Source organism: Neoarius graeffei, chromosome 13, assembly GCF_027579695.1.
Source record: "Neoarius graeffei isolate fNeoGra1 chromosome 13, fNeoGra1.pri, whole genome shotgun sequence".
Lineage (NCBI taxonomy): Eukaryota > Metazoa > Chordata > Actinopteri > Siluriformes > Ariidae > Neoarius > Neoarius graeffei.
In genome coordinates, this window is record NC_083581.1 from 74518687 (window position 1) to 74537129 (window position 18443).

The following is an 18443-nucleotide window of genomic DNA, read 5'->3' on the forward strand; positions in this document are numbered from 1 at the left end:
AAAGACGAGGCTAATCCTATAGCTATGCTGTAATTCAGCGCTAAATAAATAAAAACTGAAACTAAAGGCATGATGAACACCTGAAAGGCTACCAAAACTTCATTAAATATTCTTCATGGAAATTTACAAGAGAAAAACTTACCAATGGACATCAAAAAACTGGAAAAGAGACACGTTGGAGATGTAAAACTTCCTTGCTAGTGAGTGACTGTGACAGTTCGTAAACAAACATGGCCACCAGGTTTGCTTCATTAAAAGCGGAAGATTTTGAGAGAATTTTGGCTGCCAGGTCGCTCCGTTGTGTGTAGCTGTCGATGTTGATTTTAAAAGTAACTCAGTAAATTACACAGGGAAATGAATACTTAAGTCTGAGTGAAAAATACTGTAGTGAGTGTGCAGCATGGAAGAAGAGTCTGGAGACAGAAATCTTAGACTATGTTCAGACTGCACCCTGAAACGACCCATATCCGATTTTTTTGCCCATGTACAACCTGTATCCGATTTGTTATTGACAATCTGAACGACACAGATCCGATTTTTTCACATGCAACCCAGGCCGCTTGGATATGTGGTCCTAATTCCGATGCATATCCGATATTTTCACATGCGACTGCAATCTGACCGGACAGGTCGCATTCATGCGACCTACACGTCATCAACAAGAGACAAACGTCACTATTCTGCGTTGGCTAATCCCGCCTCTTTGGTGGAAAACAACAACATTTGTACAGTTTTCAGAATTTAAATAGACTTTTATAGAATTGATCAAGCTAATGGTGGATTTGGTAGGGACCTGGATGTTAATCTGTTAGCCTGATTAAATAAAACAGTTTCTATAACTGATTTATAACTTAAACCATCCTGTATTACAAGATTATAAGATTGTTCTGGAAATTTCCAGTAATTTGACACCTTCGGTCTCATTACTCTGCTGCCCACATTAATCAGATTATTGTGTGAGTTCCGCCGCCGCCACAAAAACCACATCGCCAGGTCTCGCCTCATCTCCATCGCAAACTGCACTGGTGTTTATGCACCTTGAGCCAGCGCTGAGAGAAGCTGCAGAATTCAGCTGGCTATAAACAATCTAAATAAATATTTACAAAAATGTAGAAAAAGTTTATTAATATGACGAAATAAATATGTGCAAATTATTAAGCCTGAATTAAGAGTTTGATAATACAGCGGCCGTATCCCAAATGACTGCCTACTGAAGCTCGAGTGCACTATATAGAGTTTAAAAATCCATCACTTCCTAGTAACATGTAGTGCACTTATATAGAGAGACATTTAGGAGTCAACCCTCGTTACCAGGCTACACGTTTTCATTTCAGTTCAGAAACAAAAACACATACGAGACCTCACACTTTAACCAGATAATTAAACAAAAAAAAAAAGAAATCATTAAACTTGAAGAGTGTGCTTTTTTTTTGTTTACGTATTACGTAGATGTGCTTATTACATGTCAATTTGCGCATGCGGGACACTTTTGGGTCGTTTTCCGTTCATATTGGAGATCGCATACAAGTCTCATATAATTGGTAATGTGAACGGCCTAACAAAAAAATTGGATTTCACAACAAATCGGATATGGGTCGTTTCAGGTTGCAGTCTGAACGTAGTGTTAGTTTCTCGGTCGTTAGCCTGTGCTACTTGCTCTTGCACTGACTTGACTGCGCTAGTGTTGGCCTTCGCTAACACTATCGATGAACACTAGACCGGCTGGAAGGTGACTTCACTGCTGCTTTTACTAGCATTGGCCTTTGAGAATGCTGATATGAAGAGATTGTGTATGTATAATAATAATAATAATAATAATAATAATAATAATAGCTGGCTTTTTTGTGGTCTATAAGATATATTTCATTCACTGTCTCATCTTCGACTCGTTCAATATCATGCAGGCTGAATGGAATATATCTGATAGACCACTCAACACCAGCCAGTATTATTATCCCCCGCCCAAACGAAGTTTGGTAAGGGATATAGAAACAGGTTCCAGCTGTCGGTCCAGTCACGTTTTCATTTCCGGGCCATATCTTTAAAACTACTGAAGATATCGTCATGAAACTTTGTATACATATCAAGCAACATGTGAACTGGTGCATTTTGCTATTTTGAATTTTTTTAAAGTATTTTTCAAATTTTTACATAAAAAATAGATTTTGACTTCATTTCTAAGAGCAATGTTCATTTCCAGAGCATATATCCAAAACTATTCATGATACAGATTTGAAACTTGTATACATGTTAACAAGGTGATGTAGCTGTGTCTTTTCATACTAAGAAATTTGAGAAATTTAAATTTTTCATGTTTCCATGGAAACAATTTCAGACTTAGTCTCTCGGGTTAGTCTTAGTTCTGCTCCGGTTTTGTTTCCGGAGCAGAACTTGAAAACTATGAGTGGTATGGTGTTGAAAGTTGGTATATGTGTTGATTAAGTAATGTACAGTATATGTGCCTTTTGATACTAAGAAATGTGAGAAATGTTAATTTTTAGCTCACCTGGACCAAAGGTCTGGTGGGTTTATGCCATGGGCTGCTGAGGTCGGTGTAAAGAGGTCGGGTTGGTTTCCTGCAGCAGAACTTGAAAAATGTGACAAATAATATCTTGAAACTTGGAATATAGTCGGTATATAGGGCGGCGGATATAGATGACTCTGTCTTCTTGTTTAAATATAGAATTGAATAAAGAATTTAGGAAGGCAGTCTGCTAAAATGCCTGTTTCACATTATTTGAAGGAATTCAACAACCTGCCTTACATATGTTTTTTTTTTTTTAATTTATCTGAAGGACAGTTAAAAAGATGAAATTGCCATTCTTGATCATCCTCTATAAGCTCTATAAGCTACTGATTCAGTAAAGAGAGAATATTTTGAAAAAGACACAATAAGAAACTGGTTAATGATTTTTAAGAAAGTGACAAACAGTTGATAAAGTTAAATAATCCAAATGCAGGATCGTTTTCATAAAACCTTATGAGAAAATATTAGCCAGGTTCTTTTTCTTCTTCGGGTTAATACAGTATTTTGGTGCCCACTTTTACAGGAAAGTCAGTGATATTGTATGTTTTGCTGTATAATTATAGTCGTCCTAACTGTGCAGAAGTAAATATTTTTCTGGAAGTACCATGTGCACTCTCTAGCCTATTTAAACTAGCATACTCATAGCATACTCGTTTAAACACAGTGTTTTATTGTAAAAAACGACAGAAATTCTTTACAGTGCATGTAAAAGTGATCATCCAGAAGATCCAGTTACTGAATATTTCAGCTGACTTTATTTATTTATTTATTTTTGTTATGACATAAATAGTAATCTAACAAACTCTTCTCCTTCTCTTAAATCTATAAAGTGGATGAGATGTTCCATACCGTATTACTGGATTATTTTCTGGTGAACAGGAAAGGAACCATGTTGGAAAAACAACATCCTGTCCTGTTATATTTTGCCCTTTTCAAAGAAAAAAAAAGAACTCAATTTAGCACCCTTATGGCTTCCTCTGTGGGAATCATTAAAGTTTCAATATACGTCAATCCCAACAAAATGATTTTCTCTTTCAGAGAGGGTTTTGAGTATAATCCCTTTAGAAAGCAATCCAAAAATCCAAAATCCCATCACACAAATCAGTCATCGAGGGCACAATAAATGCCTTTTAAAGTCCAATTAAGTATCTTAAGCTTTTTTTTTTTAAACTTACACCACATTCACTTCATCTGGCTACCCAGAGAGTACTACACTAAACGAAAGGTACTGTTTGTACTGTTGGAGGGTTTTTTTTTTTTTTTCTGAGTGACATTTTGGAGCCTGAACTCCAAAAGCGAAGGCAGTCAAGGCCCAAAACAAAGACGCCAGCCAAAGAATCTGCACATTTCCTCTTTCCCTATTCTTCCATGTTTCACTCATTTCACACTCCTGTTTTCCTCATTTCCCCATGCCTCATGTGAAAAATGCTTACATGTGTGTGAATGCTTACAATCAAAAACTCATTTAAGCTTGGAAAAGATGAGACATCTCTTTTTCATTCACTCATTCTGCTCTACACTCTGTTCAAACCGCCTCCACGCCTTCCTTTCTTACTTCAAGCTTCTTTTTTCACATATAAGCCACCATTGAGTGAGTGATCTTGATCCACACCTGAGGTGAGCAGGAACACGTTACGCTTATACCGTTACATGTATGTAAAGCTATACTGCCTTTCAGATTTTTCAAGTGTAGGTCATGAAAAGAATTTTCCCCGACACCCAATTATTTTTGTTTAGTGGACTGAAAGCTACTGAATTTGAATCACAGACTTCTAATTTTATTATTTAAAAAAAAAATAGAACAGTGAATGAATTTAGAGCTACATGGCCTTAAATTCTCTGCTATTTTTTCCTGCTTCACCATGACACAATACAAGATATTACGTCATGCATCACGTGGTGGGCTTTCCCCGTTCACGCAACGCATTGTGGGATACAAATTTGAAACAGGACAGAAAAATGGAGGATGTGAGTGTGTGAATGAAACGTAAAAGACCGACTACAGTAACGGAAAGAAAGCGAGAAAAAAGACATTATGTTCTATACGAAGGAAAGGAAACGCAGGACCAAACTAATAAATATGGGCGCTCAGCGAGCACCTCGGTGTGATCAGCTGTTCGTTTAGCGACAGAATGATGGAACACTCAGTGCACGCTCAAAGGGAAACCTGTAGATGGCAGTAATGCAACACTGTGGATGCCAGCTGCCGTAAAACCCAAAAGAAGAAGAAGGTAAACCTGCACATGTGCACACGGACTTCCTCTGTCTGCTTGACTGCATGAAGCGAGCAATTTCCTGCACATTATTTGCTTTAATCCCCTCAAATTAAATAACTTCCCAGCCACAGAATGGCCTGATATTTTGTGAGATATTACAGAAATAAACAGATATCACAATGACCACATTTCAGAGGCAACTAAATTTCACCGATTTTATGAAATCAAAAGACCTTCTAGATTTAAAGGAGAACTGAAGGCATTTTTTAATTATCAAAATTCTATTTATCTCATTTTATTAAATATAGGAATGCATTTTGATCGCTATTTTTTGTCGCTGCTATAGCAAGTTATGAGTGTTTGAAATATGCTCTGTAATATATCAGTCCATATGTCAAAGAAATTACCATAAACGAGATTCTGTGCGAGACATCGTAGGATGGAAGTAAAATGTACAGTGGAAATCAAAGTGACCAACATCTGCCAACGTTGTCAAAAGACGCGCGCACCCTCTTTCGAATGCTGATGCAATCAAGCTGTAAGTTTTGTTTGTTTTGATAGCAGTCAGGAAAGTTTTAAAAAAGTAGGCAGTAATCGTCATTTAAACTCAATTTTGTGCAATATTTTGTTTGGAAAACAGTTTTCAAAATGGCGGCACTGACACCTGGCTGACACTTCACGTTTCAAAGTCTCGCACGAGTCTCATGAAGATCGCGCGGATAAGCGACGCCTGCCGTGGACCAAACGAACTAAATTCAACACGGCTACAAACCGAATAGGCTGATAAGTATAATATTTAATTGCAATTAGTTGCCAATACGAGTCACGATATAAGGTTACTAAAACCCAAAACGTAATTGAATAACACGCTAATTAAGAAATAAAGCAAGTTTAAAAATGACTTCAGTTCTCCTTGAAGTAACTTTTATTTTCTAATAAATTGTCCTTATTGGAGTAGTTTTAATGCATAATATTTTCAGTCTTACACAAATACATTTACTTGTTATTTTTTTAAAAAAGTGTACTTCTACTTTTACAAGCCCGATTCCAAAAAAGTTGGGACAAAGAACAAATTATAAATAAAAACGGAATGCAATAATTTACAAATCTCAAAAACTGATATTGTATTCACAATAGAACAGAGACAACATATCAAATGTCGAAAGTGAGACATTTTGAAATTTCATGCCAAATATTGGCTCATTTGAAATTTCATGACAGCAACACATCTCAAAAAAGTTGGCACGGGGCAATAAGAGGCTGGAAAAGTTAAAGGTACAAAAAGGAACAGCTGGAGGACCAAATTGCAACTCATTAGGTCAATTGGCAATAGGTCATTAACATGACTGGGTATAAAAAGAGCATCTTGGAGTGGCAGCGGCTCTCAGAAGTAAAGATGGGAAGAGGCTCACCAATCCCCCTAATTCTGCACCGACAAATAGTGGAGCAATATCAGAAAGGAGTTCGACAGTGTAAAATTGCAAAGAATTTGAACACATCATCATCTACAGTGCATAATATCATCAAAAGATTCAGAGAATCTGGAAGAATCTCTGTGCGTAAGGGTCAAGGCCGGAAAACCATACTGGGTGCCCGTGATCTTTGGGCCCTTAGACTGCACTGCATCACATACAGGCATGCTTCTGTATTGGAAATCACAAAATGGGCTCAGGAATATTTCCAGAGAACATTATCTGTGAACACAATTCACCGTGTCATCCGCCGTTGCCAGCTAAAACTCTATAGTTCAAAGAAGAAGCCGTATCTAAACATGATCCAGAAGCGCAGACGTCTTCTCTGGGCCAAGGCTCATTTAAAATGGACTGTGGCAAAGTGGAAAACTGTTCTGTGGTCAGACAAATCAAAATTTGAAGTTCTTTATGGAAATCAGGGACGCCGTGTCATTCGGACTAAAGAGGAGAAGGACGACCCGAGTTGTTATCAGCGCTCAGTTCAGAAGCCTGCATCTCTGATGGTATGGGGTTGCATTAGTGCGTGTGGCATGGGCAGCTTACACATCTGGAAAGACACCATCAATGCTGAAAGGTATATCCAGGTTCTAGAGCAACATATGCTCCCATCCAGACGACGTCTCTTTCAGGGAAGACCTTGCATTTTCCAACATGACAATGCCAAACCACATACTGCATCAATTACAGCATCATGGCTGTGTAGAAGAAGGGTCCGGGTACTGAACTGGCCAGCCTGCAGTCCAGATCTTTCACCCATAGAAAACATTTGGCGCATCATAAAACGGAAGATACGACAAAAAAGACCTAAGACAGTTGAGCAACTAGAATCCTACATTAGACAAGAATGGGTTAACATTTCTATCCCTAAACTTGAGCAACTTGTCTCCTCAGTCCCCAGACGTTTACAGACTGTTGCAAAGAGAAAAGGGGATGTCTCACAGTGGGAAACATGGCCTTGTCCCAACTTTTTTGAGATGTGTTGTTGTCATGAAATTTAAAATCACCTAATTTTTCTCTTTAAATGATACATTTTCTCAGTTTAAACATATGATATGTCATCTGTGTTCTATTCTGAATAAAATATGGAATTTTGAAACTTCCACATCATTGCATTCTGTTTTTATTTGCAATTTGTACTTTGTTCCAACTTTTTTGGAATCGGGGTTGTACATCAGACCACACATTTCTCACTACTTTAATTTAAAATAATTTAATTATTTTTATTCAAACATGCACAGCTTCTATGACATCAGCAAAGGGTGTGGCATCAAATTCCTGGACCCACTGAGAAGAGTCTGACTGCAGAGCTGTGGTTTCAAGCCAGTGGCATTGAACACATGCACAGTAGGACATTGTGTGAGCCTGCTAATTCACGCAATTGTGCCATGTAGACAGCGACTGCTTGGTGTTGGTTGTGTGTCATCGTGCATGTTACTATTCAGGAAGGGATATCGTCACCCTGACCTGAACCTAACCCCAACCCAAAGCCTAAAATGACTGAAATGTCGATTAGCCGAATAGTCACTCAGATAAACCCAAGAAAGTGTCAGCACATGTGCTGAAGGTCATTGACCTGAACCTCATCTCATCTCATCTCATCTCATCTCATCTCATTATCTCTAGCCGCTTTATCCTGTTCTACAGGGTCGCAGGCAAGCTGGAGCCTATCCCAGCGGACTACGGGCGAAAGGCGGGGTACACCCTGGACAAGTCGCCAGGTCATCACAGGGCTGACACATAGACACACACAACCATTCATTAACCTAACCTGCATGTCTTTGGACTGTGGGGGAAACCGGAGCACCCGGAGGAAACCCATGCGGACACGGGGAGAACATGCAAACTCCACACAGAAAGGCCCTCGCCGGCCACGGGGCTCGAACCCGGACCTTCTTGCTGTGAGGCGACAGCGCTAACCACTACACCACCGTGCTGCCCGCATTTTATTTTATTTAATTAATTAATTTTGGGGCATAACTAATATTCTAATACATTTGAATGCAATAAATTATACATGGAATACATGGTTGTGTGTAAATATGAAGCTCATCTTCAAGTGGTGAATGTGTGATACATTTTTCAACACGAGAAGATAAACTTCATATCTTCACACCACCATGTAATGTTCTTTTCTATTATACAGTATGGACACATCCACAAAAAAGAAAAAAATATGCAAGTTAATCAAATGCATTTTAATTTTGAACTGGTTCTCCATTTTGACAACACACATGTAGTCAGCGTGAAAACACTGGGAGTGACACCATTGGAATGAAATATCAGGAATTATTATCTATACAGGACACTTTTTCAATGGAATAAAAACATGTGTTCTATTCATTTCTAGCGGGTTTCATTCATTTGGTTTGATAGCATGCAATGTCATTAGAATATCGCTTATCATGCACATATTACGTCACTCCACCCAATGGAGAATGAGCGTTGAATATGGTTTATGATATCACATAGTTGTCAAGACAACATGACCAACAAGACATCGCACATCAGAGCTCATGTGAATATTCCAGCGACAAAACTTTTCTGCTGTGCATGCGCAGAATAATTTCTTTGTCCACCGGGAAAGAGAGAAGACGAGGCTAATCCAATGCTACTGCTAGGATTAGGTGTGCTATAATTAAGCACTAAATAAATGAACTAAAAATTGAAACTAAAGATGCATTGAACACCCAAAAGGCTACCAAAACTTCATTAGGCATTCTTCATGGAAATTTACAAGAGAAAAACATACCAACAGACATCGAAAAACTGGAAAAGAGACACATTGGAGATGTAAAACTTCTGCGCTAGTGAGTGACTGTGACAGTTTGTAAACAAACATGGCTGTGAGGTTTGTTTCATTAAAAACTGAAGATTTTGAGAGAATTTAACTGCCAGGTCACAGTTAAAGTTCTGAAATTGTGTGTAGCTGTTGATGTTGATTTTAAAAGTAACTCAGTAAATTACAGAAGGAAATGAATACTTAAGCATACATGTCAACCTATACGGAATGTCCGTATTTTATACGGATTTGATTCAATAAACGTAGTATACGGGCATACAAATAAAGTTATACGGATTCTTTAAAAAAACTTCAATATTTATTTAGAGCTATAATCAATTCCCACGATGATAAAAGAGCGCATAACATTTACAAATGTACTGTACACCACAGACAGCCAGTAAAGAGTCTTATGAAATCGCGCGTTATCTTGTGGTAGCGAGACTTTGTTCCACTTTTGATCATGCGCACACCGCATTGCGAGAATCCCGCCAAGCTAGCATTTTGTTTGAAAAGCGTATTTCCACCTGAGCGACTTTCACTAGCGACTGAAAAGATTCTGAATGGGCACTCCGGCAAGATCAACACAGACACTTGCTGTGACATGCAGCCTCGTGAGGTATTGGTGCAGAGCGCTAAAAAAGCTGTCATGGAGGACAATTCAGAACATTAGAGTGACACTGTGTTTTTGTCAAACATTGGAGCTTTGTATTCATTCTGAAGGTTTATTGTTATTAATATTGAATAAAAAGTAACTGGGATATATCATTGTTAATTATCATTCAAATTTTAGGTAAATTATTTTAATTTGCATCTTATACGGATTTTATAAGGGAAATACGGATTTTGGAGGTTGGTTATACAGGTTTGATTGACCAAAGGTTGACATGTATGGTTAAGTCTGAGTGAAAAATACTGTAGCGAGTGTACAGCATGGAAGAAGAGTCTGGAGACAGAAATCTTAGTTTCTCTTTCGTTATTCTGTGCTAGTGGCTTTGGATAACACTGGGTTGACCGCTTTATTAGCATTCGTTAACACTACTGATGAACGCTACACCAGCTGGAAGGTGAGACTGTTGATATGAAGAGAGTATGTATTTATAATAATAATAATAATAGGGCGGCACGGTGGTGTAGTGGTTAGCGTTGATCACACCGAGGTGCTCGCTGAGCACCGATATTTATTAGTTTGGTCCTGCGTTTCCTTTCCTTCATATATAACATAATGTCTTTTATTTTTTTTTGCGGTGCGGTTTCCATCAAATCCTGTGCTCTGATTGGCTGGCGAGCAGGTCTTTATCCTATGATATGGACCCTAGTTACGGACCCCAGTTACGGACCCCAGTTATGGACCTCTGGTGACTCGCTCATTCACAACAACAACAAACATAGTAGCATTTTTTGTCAACATTTATCTTTTTTTATAAGATTTATTTATAAGATTATCAAATATCTAAAAATTTTTGCCAGCATTTCTCAGGAGAATAGCGTTAATTTTATAGCATGGATAGCGGTCATGACAGTGTTCACAGCAAAAGTGAGTTTTACTACCCTGAGGAAGACAAAATAAAATAAAACATCTCAGGAGGGGCGGCACGGTGGTGTAGTGGTTAGCGCTGTCGTCTTACAGCAAGAAGGTCCGGGTTCGAGCCCCGTGGCCGGCGAGGGCCTTTCTGTGCGGAGTTTGCATGTTCTCCCCGTGTCCGCGTGGGTTTCCTCCGGGTGCTCCGGTTTCCCCCCACAGTCCAAAGACATGCAGGTTAGGTTAACTGGTGACTCTAAATTGAGCGTAGGTGTGAATGTGAGTGTGAATGGTTGTCTGTGTCTATGTGTCAGCCCTGTGATGACCTGGTGACTTGTCCAGGGTGTACCCCGCCTTTCGCCCGTAGTCAGCTGGGATAGGCTCCAGCTCGCCTGCGACCCTGTAGAACAGGATAAAGCGGCTACAGATAATGAGATGAGATAATAATAATAATAATAATGGCTTTTTTTGTGGTCTATCAGATATATTCCATTCAGCTCCTCATCTTTGATTCATTCAGTATCATGCTAACTGAATGGAATATGATAGACCACGAAAAAAGTCAGCCAATATAATTTAAATATGTCATTCAGATCCACAATGATGTATTTCATTTGAAAAGTGTGAGTTTTTCAACACGAGAAGATAAACTTCATATCTTCAAGCCAATGTGTGATTTTCTTTTTATTATATCGGCACATTCACAAACAAAAAGTCCCCAAATTTATCAGAAACAATTTTTCATCGATTTCCTTACAAGTGACATATAGAGATTTGTGTCCTGGTTTTGGTTCTCCGTGTCCTGGACTGAGCTCGTATGAAAAATATGAGTGGTGTATTTCCCAGTAAAATACTCGCGTCTATGTAATAAATCATCATGAGAAGTTATTCACTACTTGAGTAATAATTTTACGAGATTCTTTTTTTTTTACTCATACTCGTCATTATTTTGACGAGTACTTTTACTTCTACTTGAGTCATTATTATTATTATTATTATTATTATTATTATTATTATTATAAAGTAGCAATACTTTTCCTTGAGTATATTTCTTTTCTTACTCTCCCCACCTCTGATTCGAACGGCAAAATTTCTCCAAGCTAAACTTTTACATTGACCACGTCATTGCCCTCTAGAGATCACATCCGGTCACTACCCATACTTACCCTGTCTCCTGTTGCCTATTTCAGGCTTCCTCGCTCTCTCATTATCACGTTGTCAGTCTTCACGTTGGGCCTCTTGCACATGACCTCATCACTGAGGCACCACGAAGGACTGCAGCCTTCATCCTGTCCCTTAAAAACCGGTGGAAACATTTGACCTGCGGGGTATCGGCACAGCACAAATCAAGAGAAGTCCAAGTCAGTGTTATCATATCAAGTGACCCTTTCCAAACATCAGGTCCACGTGAGAGTCGGAAATGAACTCATGAACGCTTATAGAAGAAGAAACCCCATATAGCAATTGTGCCATGTTTGTCCTTGCCATGGAAAAATTCCAGTGTTGCTATGGTAACGACTCATTCACTGGGACTTGTATAGTGGACGCTCCACATAATCTATTACTAATAATAATAAACACGTTTATTTTTGTATGTGTTTAGCAAAGAAAAAATAAAGGATGATCTGGGATGTGAAGTTTGTAAGCAGATGTTTATTTAAAATTATAGAAGGAGTCTCTATTGTCAACACTTTGCCATGGGAAAGTCCACAGGACAGAAGACTTTCTGGTTCTTGGTCACATAACAAGCCACTTTTTTTTCCTTATTAAATTCAAGAGAGAGAAAACAAGAGAGGCTGGTATAGGAATGGCTTTTATAATTAACTGTTATTCCACGAAGTCGAGTCGTACATGAGCCATGTACGACGAGATTGAGTGGAATAACTGTTTTATTCTATCCACGTTCACTGGATTTTGAGAAATGGGGCATTTTTATTTTTATTTTGCAAATTCAAGAAATAAAAACTTCATACAAAACATCTGACAAAATAATTTCCACTTAGCATGTAAACAGACTGGTGAAATGGCAGGAGTAATTTGTGAAAAATGCTATAATAATAATAATAATAATAATAATAATAATAATAATAATAATTCTTGATTTTTTTTTTTACCTCCTAAGGCCCAAGCTGTTTTTTTACATGCATTTTTTATTTCTCTTTGCTATTTGGGCTTATTAGAACCTGATTAGAATAAAAACTAAGCATCATCTTTTGATAAGATGTACTTTTAGAGAAAAAGTATGTCCACATATGTGGATTCTTGTTCCGAATTTCTAAAAAGTGCTGTCCACGCATGTGACCGCTAAGCCCTAGGAGGTAATCTTACCATCAAATACTTTTATTCTATATTTCATTGCTTTTTTTGGTATTTTGGGGGGTTTTGTTTTCGAGTAGAGTTTTTATTTTGTCCTTGGTTGCTTCATCAACACACTTCGCCATTTTGTTTTTCTCTACTCACAGTATACGAGCTGATATCCTAGTAGCAGAGTAACCAATCAGAGCGTGTGATTGCCCATATCCAATGAATGTGGATAGAATAACAAACAGTTTTGCACTCAAGTTTCCATCAATGAAGAGTTATAACATCAATGAAACAGACTTCATGTTAAAACTGTTAAAAATGTTATAATCATGTTGTCTGTTATCACCTAAATGAGGATGGGTTCCCTTTTAAGTCTGGTTCCTCTCGAGGTTTCTTCCTCATGTCGTCCGAGGGAGTTTTTCCTTGCCACCATCGCCACAGGTTTGCTCATTGGGGATAGATTAGGGATAAAATTAGCTCATGTTTAAAGTCTTTCAAATTCTGTAAAGCTTCTTTGTGAAAATGTCTATTGTTAAAAGTGCTATAGAAATAAACTTAACTTGACTTGACTTGACTTGACTTGACTTGAGTAACAGCTGTTATCTGTAACTGATAACAGCAACTTGTCTTGTGGACGTCCCATAACATTAACTGTAACTGTAAATGGATAAAAAAACAAGATGTCATCTTCAACTTTAATTAATTAAAAATTGTAATTTTCAGATTGCAAACTGCTGTGGTATAAAATGAAGAAAAAAAACACACTTAGAATGAAGTTTAGGATGATAACAGGAACTCTGCTTTGCCCTGAGCCACATCATACCACTCAATCATTGGTTATTTTTCTCCAACTGCATGCCACGTCATGTTTAATTCCTTACATCGGTGACAGTAAACGATAAAACAAGGCAAGTCTAGTAAAGCTGGATGACAAATGAATTCTGACAGAAAGGGAAAGGTTTGTCCCGTAACATTCTGTCCATTAACGGTACCGAACTCTGAAAAGTGAAGAAAACATTACACTCTGTGTATTTATTTAGCAGATGCTTTTACCCAAAGCAACCTGCAGTTGAGTCAGGATGCAATCCAAGCATGCAGGTGCACAGCTAAAAGTTTCACTTCAGGGCCTAAGAACTCCACCGGGCTCTCTGGAACGTTTTGGGATTTCAGTGTTTCGATATCTAGCGTCGAATATTAACCGCTAAGATCCCACTGCCAAAGAAATGTCAAGAAAACGCAAAACATCAGGTTGTGTTTTTAGCATCGGGATTAGCCCGGGTGTTAAAGTGTTTCTCTAAACAAAGCTCGCAGTTCTCAGTTGTGATCTATCCCTAGAACTAACTATGACGAACTAGTGGTGAAGTGATTTAGAATTAAACTAAGTTTTTGTCCCTTTTGACAGTTATTTATAGTTTTAAACAGTGTTGAATCAGTATCGTCCTACTTTGTCCCGTGCGATTGATTACAGCCGCAGCAATAGCCGCAGATCATGTCCTTTGAAACGCATTTCAGCAATATGGAGACAGTCAGTCAATCAGGACCACTTCTTGGCAAAAACAAAAGCTTGGCTTTGACTGAAAAACAATAACGAACAATGGTGTTTTGAGTCGCGTCCAAACTGGAGCCTGCACTGTCCACTGGCTCACTTTCACACATCCGCTGAAAAGAAGAAATGCTTGGGGGAGCAGTAAAGGAGAGCTGGAACAGAGAGAGAATTCATCTAACAGCAAGGTTTACTGGAGGCTTAAAGAGATCAGCACCAATCTCTCCACAGACCAGCTGCTGGTTCTGCACAATCCCTCAGTGACTGCTGTAAAATATTCGAACGTTGCTGATATGCAGACATAAAGCCGCCGTCACGCTGGACTTTATCCTCACTCTTTCTTTTTTCTTTTTTTCATCAATGTTCAGCAATTATGGACAGTCTGGTGATGTGAATTTCTGATTTTCTTACAGCTACCATTAGCGAGCTATTTTCCTTGTTTGTTTCTTTCTTTCTTTGTTTTATTACAGATTACAAAAACACTGAAGCAAAAGTCAGCAGTTCCTCTATTTTTTTTTTCCCAGAAAGAGAATCACAATCTTATTATGTACTGGCTCATGCATCCACAGTAGACGCACCTAAAGTTTACATGAATGATCCTGGAAAATGGAATCAAATTCCTTTCCTGCATTCCCACATCATTTCCTGTTTAAGTGGATTGTATTTTTCATGAGAAACATTTTACATAACTGACTGTTTCTTAGAAGTAAACTTCATTCACTGAAGTTCTTCACTGGAAAGAGAAAAAAATAACACACACACACACACACACACACACACACACACACTGTGAGAGCACATGGCTCACATAAACACCTCACACATCGTCACCACGCAAACCAAAGACAACCTGAAAGTGCTTTTTGGACTCCAGACATTGATTTCATACTCAGCTTTAAAATCTGAGTGGCGATAATACAGGCTACAGGACACATCAGGACACACCAAGACACACCAGGATATCCCTGTACTGAACACTGCACGTCTCTAAATAGATACACACGGGTTTTACAAATAAAGATCATAATAACTGAGATTCCTGTGTTGTTAAAGAGCGGAGGATGATGTCATGCTCACAAACAGTCGAAACCTAAATAAACTTAATACTTTATTAGAATTTTAGCATTTTATGTCAAATATCCTAATTATTAACAAAAACAGCATGTGTTCTTTTGAATTGTTATGAAGGAGCTATATTTGTATTTCGGCTATATAAAGTCTGATTTAAAAAATAATAAGAAGAATCAGATATTCAGATGAGATTGTGATTTATCACAAGGTACAACCAGGTTGTTTTGTTTGTTTTTATTTTGTTTTTTGTTTTCCACCAAAGTTGGGGCCACCAAACTATAGTAGTGATAATCAAATATAAAAATAAAATTGTGATTCATGATACAGTCAGGGTTGTTATTGTTGTTGTTGTGTTTGTTTTTTGATGTTTTGCCCATGATAATGTAATTATAGAATGCAGCTGCCAGTGCATTTAATTTATTAACATTGTTATATATTTTGGTGTGTGTGTGTGTGTGTGTGTGTGTGTGTGTGTGTGTGTGTGTGTGTGTGTGTGTAAAATCCATGTACGACGAGATTGAGGGGAGTAACTGTTTTATTCTATCTACATTCACTGGATTTTGAGAAACAGAGCATTTTTATTTTTATTTTTCTGCGAATCCGATAAATAAAAACTTTACACAAAACGTCCGACAAAATCACTTCTGCTTAGAATGCAAACAAACCGGTGAAACGACAGGAGCAATTTGTGAAAAATGCGATAACAATAATGATACTTCTTGAAAAACAAAAAGATATGTTCTTATCATGAAATACCTTCATTCCATATTTTGTTGCTTGTTTTTGTATTTCTTGGTGTTTTGTTTTCGAGTAGTTTTTATTTCGTCCCCGGCTGGTTCAGCAACACGCGCCGCCATTTTGTTTTTCTCTACTCACAGTATATGAGTTGATATCCTAGTAGTAGAGTCGCCAATCAGAGTGCACGATTGCCCACATCCAGTGAATGTGGATAGAATAATAGGGATTACTACAGTTGTGGTGTTATTTTGGGCTATTTACTTATAGTATGTTTACTATTTACTATTTGATCTCAAATGCATTAAGAAGGCAAGAAACTCGTCCACTAATTAACTTTTGACGAGGCACAGCTGTTAATTGAAAAGCATTCCAGGTGACTCCCTCATGAAGCTGGTTAAGATAATGACAACGGGGTGTAAAGCATCATCAAGGTAAACAAGAATCTAATAATTCCAGATATGTTCCAGATGTTATTTTATAGTTGTGATGTCTTCAGTGTTCTACAATGTAGAAAATACAAAATACAGGGGGGAAAAACCGTGAATGAGTAGAGGAGGGGTGTACAAACTAATATAATATAATTGGGTTTAATGATGCAATTTTGTCTGCGACAGTTATTTGTATAGTTGAGGCGTGTCTGACATATAATCCGTCGCTTACAGGCTATTTTTGCAGTTGATTTTAAAAAATCAAATATAATGATATGATTTTCTTTCTTTATTTATTTATTGCAGGTTAACGTAAATAGAAACCAGCTGCACACCTGCTGTGTACAACAAACACATTGCTGCAGCTCAGATGAGTCTGTGGCTCATTTTTAAAGAGTATTTTTAAAAGAAATGATGGGCTATACTAATGCGATATTATCTATTGATTTTATTTTGCAGGTGAATGTAAACAGAAAGCGGCTGACCGGAAACAGGATGCACGTGGTATAAGCCGCCTGCGTATTAATAAATGTAATAAATATAGCTCATATTTCCTGTGAAACTGTAGCTTATTTCTCAGGGTTATTTATTCTCTCGGCCTGCTTTTGTCGCACCCGGTAAAAGCCACACATATTTCCTCACCTGTGGCTGACAGCTTTCCCCGGAAGTCCCCGTCGGAGGAATTCCTGCGCTAATAATTTTCAGTGTTCACACTCCACTGAGGCTGACCTCTGACCCCTGCCCAAAACCCCACCCCGTGTTTCTCCACTCACGCGCGGAAATCCAATCTAAACTGTCCAGACCCCGCTGTCACCCGGGTGCTGGGTTCGCATCCGCGCCGCCTCATAAAGAGCCATAAATCCGGTAAATACATCGGTTTACATAGAGAACGGTGAGAACTAACCGGGGAGTATCACGGTATCACGGTATCACGGCTGGCGTATAGTTTCATGTCAGGATGCTTCCCGTGACATTTAAACATTAGGGCTACCTGTGTGTGTGTGTGTGTGTGTGTGTGTGTGTGTGTGTGTGTGTGTTATACAGACACACACTTCAGAAAAGGATCTCTCTCTCTCTCTCTCTCTCTCTCTCTCTCTCTCTCGCTTTCACACTTACTATACACAGATGCATGGTTTTTTTTCTCTCTCGGTTTTTCTACTTACCGGCGTTCCTCGCGCTGCCACTTCCGCTATAAAAGCCGTTGGCTGAGCGCCACGCGCCCATTAGCACTCGCGAAATAACCGTTAACAATGTGGTGCCCAGACACGAGAGAGAGAGAGAGAGAGAGAGAGAGAGAGAGAGACCTGGCCAGGCCTCGAATCTACAACCCCAGCATCAGCACACACTCTTCCACTGTTCCCATCTGATACTCAGAGAAAAGTGCTAAGTTGCTGAGACTAACATTAACATCCCATAATTGTTCCACTGGAAGTCGGAGAACAACAAGTATAATAACCGTAATAATAACCATAATAACAACCATAATAATACCCATAATAACCATAACAACGATAATAATAACCATAATAACCATAATAATAACCATAATGATAACCAAAATAAACATAGCAACCATAGTAATAACCATAATAACCATGACAACAACCATAATAACAACAACAACCATAACAACAACATAATAACAATAACAGTACCCATAATAACCACAGACTCATGACCTCATGACCGGCCGGTATCCGCTCTGTGTGTCCATGATTTTTAAGGTTTACCCCTCCGACCTGTTTAAACACTGATGTCTTTATTTTGAGGCCGCTATGCGAGCTGCTCGATCTGAAAAGGGTGAACAAGCTGTTAATAAGCAGCACAGATGAAATCACACTTC